A 6,813-nucleotide genomic window follows, 5' to 3' on the forward strand; every position below is an offset into this window, starting at 1 on the left:
TCTCTGTCTTTCTGTGTGTCTGTGAAAGTCTGTTTCTCTCTTTTCCATACACTATTTAAGAGCAAATTAAGGAGATATAAGTAGTCCCTGCCGGGTATGGTGGCCCAAGGCTTGTAATACCTGTTCTTGGGGGTGGTGGTTAAAACTGGCAAGTTTCTTAAGTTCCAGAATTTCAAGATGCAAGAGGGCCAAAGCTGAAGCTGTGCACACTAAGTCCAGCTTTAGGATGAGGAGAAATGACTCTCAAAATATGAGACTGTTCAGGTTGCCTAAGGAAGATGAGCTGATCCAAATCACAACAAGCAGGTCAAAGCCTCCTTGAAGATCAGCAACAGGTTGGCTACTCCATGGCTGTTGCATTTCCAGCCTAGGAGAGAGAGGAAGACCTAATCTCAAAACATACAAACAAAAATTAAATAAACTAGATTAACTTAAAATTAATATAAATTAAACAGTTGTTTGTCCTTTGTTTTTCTAATTTTATTTTTTTATTGATTAACTGAGAAAATTTTCCCGTGGTTCCATGATTCATGTTCTTTCCTTCCCCTCCTCCCACCCTGCTCCTGTAGCCAACGAGCAATTCCATTGGGTTTTACATGTGTCATTGATCAAGACCTAGTTCCATATTATTGATATTTGTACTAGGGTGCTCATTTAGTCTACATCCTCATGGGGTAATTCTTGACACATATGAAAATTGGATTTAAGTGAAGCAGAATTGTAGGAAGTAAATATAATATAAATTAAACAACTTAATAAATGAGTACATAAATAATTACTATTAATTATTTAATAAATCTGAATTATTTGTCCTCGCCCAGTCAAAGGTAATTATCTAGACCTTAGATAGTTAGTTCTCCTTGGATAAATCAGGAGGAGATAAGTCAGCATTTCAGACTGGAAGACTTCAAATAATTGGAGGATGGTCAAATGTGCTTGTGTGTGTGTGTGTGTGTGTGTGTGTGTGTTTGTGTACACACATACTGTAAGTCATTTCCACTGGCAAAGCAATAAACATGCCATGGAAATGTTACAGCCTCCACAGGAAAAATGTAGCCCCAGTTGGTCCTTGGAAGCTTTTCTTCAGGAAATCCTCAAGAGTTCTTTGCATTTGGCAGCTGGGATGATAGTTCTGTGAATTTTCTCCCAGTAGAAGTTCATTACAACATTGGAAAATGGCAAATCAATCACACTGTAGTAGAATGATTGACTGATTCCAGCAGTGGATCAAGGAACAGAGTGGAGGGGGGTTATGGGGGAAGAAATCTGCACACACACCACAGTAAAACCCCAGCCAGACAGTGATCTAGAGATTCTGAGCAGGGAAAAACTTAGCTAATTTGAATTCGAATTCACCATAGTTTAAGTTCATTTTGATCTGAGCAAAAGTGTGTCTAGAATTTGGCTTATGTTCTGTGTAGATGAGGGAAGATTGTTCAAATGAAAAAGGAGGACCAAAATATCTTTGGTTCTCAAAGAGCTTCTAGCAGGAACACAACCTGAGCAGGAATTAAATACAAGTATAATTCACAACAGAGGAAAGGCTGAGAGTTAACAAAAAAGATCATAGTGGACCTGCAGGAGTGGATATTGTAAATTTCTAAAAGGTAATTTTAAGAGAATTCAATTCACAGACTCATAGATTTAAAGCTTGGATGGAAATTTAGAAACCATCTAGTCCAATGCCTTCATCTTAGAGATGAAGGAAACTAAGGTTCTGAGAGGTAAAGTAATTTGCCCAAAACCATTTCAATGCAACAATTCATTAAGTACCTACTTTGTGCCAGGTACCCTGTAAGGAGCTAAGGATATAAAAACAAAATAGTTCCTACCCTCATGGAGTTTATACTCTATCAGATTACAATCCAATCTTGTAGATTCAGAGCTGATTTAAACCTTAGAAACTTTTTAGTCTAATCCATTATTTCATAGATGAGTATACAGACAGGTGTGATGTGACTTGACCGATGTAATTTCAATTCATTTGGGCAATTCACTAAAACCTACTATGTGCTAAACACTGTGCTAGACGATTAAGACAACTATAATTTATTAATTGCTTTTTGTTGTTCAGTCTTTTTTATAGTCGAATCCAACTTTGTGACCCCATTTGGGATTATCTTGGTAGAGAAGCTGGAGGTTTGCCACTTTTTCTCTAGCTCATTTTACAGATGAAGAAACCGAGGCAAACAGGGTTACCTGGCTAGCCCAGAGTCACACAACTGAGAGCAGGGGATATAAAGAAAAACAAAAGAAAATCAAGGAGCTCACAGTCTCATGAGGGAGACAACCTGAAAAAAAAATGTGCAAATAAATTATGTACAAGATAAATTGGAGATATTCAATAGAAGGAAGGAACTAGCAATATGAGGAATCAGGAAAAGCATTCTAAAGAAGATGAGATTTTAAAGACAAAAATTAAAATAGTCCCTAGCATCAAGGAGCTTACATTCTATCGAGGGGAGAATAGCATATACATATAAAAATGAAAATGAAATATAGATAATACAAAACAAAGTAATTTGGGAGTGAGAAGAGTTGATATTAATAAGATTTAGTAGAAGACAATGTGATGAAATAAAAAGGCAGATCTTTGAGTTAGAAGACCTGAATTCAAGTCCTGACTTTGAAATAGACTCTTACTTTGTGACCCTCAACAAGTCATTGTTAGCCAGTTAGTCTTCACAGAAAATTTCCATGAAGAAAAGTGCTCTGCAAACCTTGTGGTTCACAAAAATGAGTTTCTGAGTTGCTTTAGTAACTAGCCCGTTAGGAATATAGGAAATGTATATTTCTTTTAAATATATAATTCCTGGAAATGTATTCCATAGTCTTTATTGTACACATTTATTGGACTTTAAAAAGTGATCTTCCTCTAATTTCCTCAATAAATTTAGCAAGGATATTTTCAAAAGGATTTTCCCTTTCACCCCTCCTCCCATTCTTTTGGGTTGAAGGTTAGAATAGATGACCTAGATGATCCTTTTCTACAAAATGATTCAATGATTCAAACTGATACTCTTAGCCTCTGGGAAATGGGCCAAGTAGAAAGCAGAGTGCTGAGCTATTATCCAGGAAATCTTTGACTATTCAGGTGGAGCTTAAATTTCTTTTGGGGTTGTTTTTTCTTTCTTTTTTCTCTCTCTCCCTCTCTTCCTTACATCTTTTCTTTCTCCTTTCCTCCCTTTCTCCCTCTTTCTTTTGCTCTCTCTCTTTCTTTCTTTTTCTCTCTCTTACTTCCTCCCTCCCTCTCTCCCTTCCTTCCTTCCTTCCTTCCTTTCTTTCTTTCTTTCTTTCTTTCTTTCTTTCTTCCTTCCTTCCTTCCTTTCTTTCCTTCCTTCCTTCCTTTCTTTATTCATTTGGAGCCAGAAATATTGGATTTGAATTCTGGCACAGCTATTCATTACCTACATGACTTTAGGCTAATTACTATCTCTGGGCTCCAGTTTGCTCATAGATAAAAATGATGAGATGATCTTTAAAATCTTTTCCAGACCTAAATCTATAACACCATGTAATACCAGGAGAGAAAAAACAATTTCTATTTCCCATACACATCATATAATGGGCAAAAATAGAAGGTGTCCCAAAAATCATAGTGTAGTTTTAAACTTTAATAGGTTTGAACTCTTAAAAACTTTTTTGGTNGTTACAGATGGGGAAATTGAGGCACAAAGAAGTTAATTGTTTTTACCAAGGCTACTCAGATATTAAGTAGCAGATCAGGATCAGAGCCAGGTCCTCTGACTTTAAATGTAGCAATCCTTCTACTATACCAGTTTATTGTTTGGTATTTCATTTATGATCATTTAGTTATTCACACAGGGAAAGACCAATGGACTTAGGGGGGAAATGGGTTCAAAGCGTGCCTCAAAAACGTGCTAGTTCTGGGCAGCAGGGTAGCTAGTGGAGTGAGAGTCAGGCCTAGAGACAGGAGGTCCTAGGTTCAAACCGGGCCTCAGCCACTTCCCAGCTGTGTGACCCTGGGCAAGTCACTTGACCCCCATTGCCCACCCTAACCACTCTTCCACCTATGAGACAATAGACCAAAGTACAAGGGTTTAAAAAAAAACATGCTAGTTCTGACATCCTGAGCAGTCACTCATCCCCCTCAAGCCTCAGTTTTGTCATTTGTAAAATGGGGATGTTAATACCTATAGACACGTGAGAACTAAATGAGATAGTATACATAAAATATTTCTCGATCTTTTAGGAGTGACATAAATGTCAAAATTCTCAATGGATGTATATATCTTTCTCATATCTCCAACTGATTTTTGAGCATCTCTAATTGGATATTTTTTGATGTCTTAAACTCACCATGTTCAAAATTGAACTTGTTTCCTCTTCTCATGCACTGCTTCCCTAATTTAAAAAAAATTACTTAAAATGTACATATACTATAATTTTCATTGGAGAAGCTATGAGCGAGCAATGTATATGTATACACATTGCTGTGCACACAAACACAGACACACAGACACACACACACACACACACATATTTAACCCTAATCCTTTCCCTCTTCCATGCTTCCCTATTGCTATTAAAGATAATGCCACTGTGGAAGTCTCTCAGACTTATAACCTTGGAATCATCTTTAACTCTCTTCCCTCCCATTTCCAATGAAGTCATGTTATTTCTGAACAGCTAAGTGGCAAAGTGGGTAGAGTGCCAGAACTAGAATCAGGAAGACTCCTTTTCCTGAGCTCACATATGGCCTCAGACACATTCTAGCTGCTTGACCCAGTCACTTAATCCAGGTTGCCTCAGTTTCCTTATCTGCAAAATAAGCTGGAGAAGGAAATGACCAACCATTTTCATATCTTTGCCAAGACAATGTGTCACCTAGTCTGCCCTCAGGAAGTCTATATTCTAATGGGGAAAGGTAATCCCAAAAAGGGGCTGAAAAGCAGAGGGAAGGGGCTAGGATGAAGGTAGCTAGAATGGAGACATGGTTTTGAAATCCAGAAATTCAAGAGTAAAACCAGGAAAGGAAGAGAAGAGAAGGGAATGAGTATTTCTTAAGCACCTCTTCTGTCAGGCATTATCCTATACACTTTAATGTTATCTCTTTGGTCCTCAAAATCACTCTGATAGGTAGGTGCTGTTAGGATCCCCATTTTACAGTTAAGGAAACTAATTCGGATAAAGATGACGTGACTTGCCCAGAGTTACACAGCTGTAAGTTTTGGAGGCTGAACCTCAACTTGGATCTTCCTGACTCCAGGTCGTGCTCAATTTACCACATCAACCAGCTGCATTAGAGGAAAATAAAGATGGGCAAAACTGAAACACTATTTAAAATGGAAGCCCTGGCAGGAATTACCAGTGGGATGAAAGGGCTGCTCTGGAAGAGATTTATTCCACAGTGAGAAGACCACAGAGATTGATGGATTTTTCAGAGATTGTTGAGGCACTGAGGGGAATTCTAGGGAGAGGCAGCAGTTGAGGCATGTTTTTGAAATCCAGAAAAATCAAGAGCAAAATTGGAATAATTCTGTTGTGTAGAATGCATATAATTGAAAATGGCTAGTCATGGTGGGAGCATGAGGAAGAGCAGAACTGCTATGGTACCTATGAAAGGATAAGGACCTGAAGGAGCCTCCTAGAGCAGAAGAATCCTCAGTAGGTGCTTGAAGAAAGGACGTGAGGGAAATTCCCTAGGAAGACAAGATGTTTGTTGGTGGTGGTCTTTTGTTTTGAGAGAGGCTCCTATGCTTATCAGAGTCACATTGTGTTGTGGCGAACAGAGGCTGAGTGAATGACTATGTCTAGATGGATTTACTGGGAGATATAACTTTCACATACAAGGCTGCCTGGGAAGGATGGGGCAATCTTAGAAGGAAACGACCAACTATTTTTATGTTTTCTAGAGGAATGATTATTTGAACAGCTATAATAAATGTATTGATTATAAGTTAAAAAAAAGAAAATTCATCACCAAGAGTTGGACATGACTAGAAGATGACTAAATAATCACCTGTGGTTTATACTTTTATAGCATCTCCCCTCTCTCCTCTATACTGTCACCACCCTGGTACACTTCATGCACGGATTATAGCAGTAGTAGCATTCTGATTGGATTCCATGCCTCAAGTCTCTCACTTTAGCCCATCTTCCACTCACTTGTCAAAGCAATCTTCCTAAAGTAAAAATCTGACCATGTCCCCTCCTTTCAATAAGCTCCAGTGGCACCCTATTACCTCTAGAATCAAATAGAAAATCTTCTGGCTTTTAAAGTCCTTTATAACCTTTCCCCTTCCTACCTCTCCAATCTTTTTATACCTTGCTCTTCTCCATGTACTCTGCAAACCACTGATGCCTGACACTCTACTTCTTGACTCTATGTATTCTTTTTGACTATCCCGACTCCCAGAATGCCTTGTCCTCTCTACCTCCTGGTTTTTCAGAATTCCTTAAGGTCCCATCTAAAATTCCATCTTTTATAAGAAGTCATTCTGAATATTCCCTTAATTCAAATACTTTCTCTTTTATTTCCCATTTATTCTGTATTTATCTTATGTATACATAGTTGCTTGCATATCATCTTCCCCATTTCACTGCCAGCTCCTTTTAGTCTTCTCTTCGAATCCTCAGAGCTTAGCACAGTGCATGGCATATAAGATATTTAATAAATAAATGCTTTTTTAACTTCACTTGATTTGACCTCCTTAATTTGATTATTCCCTGTAGTGATACAGATGGCAATTCATTCATGCATATCCATGCATATGACTCTTGTCTATATACTCCCAAGTGTTCACCTGAGGGGGGATCCACCCAATGTTGACCTGTAGGCTGGCTACTAGG

This window comes from Gracilinanus agilis, chromosome 2 (assembly GCF_016433145.1).
Source record: "Gracilinanus agilis isolate LMUSP501 chromosome 2, AgileGrace, whole genome shotgun sequence".
In the NCBI taxonomy this organism is placed as follows: Eukaryota; Metazoa; Chordata; class Mammalia; order Didelphimorphia; family Didelphidae; genus Gracilinanus; species Gracilinanus agilis.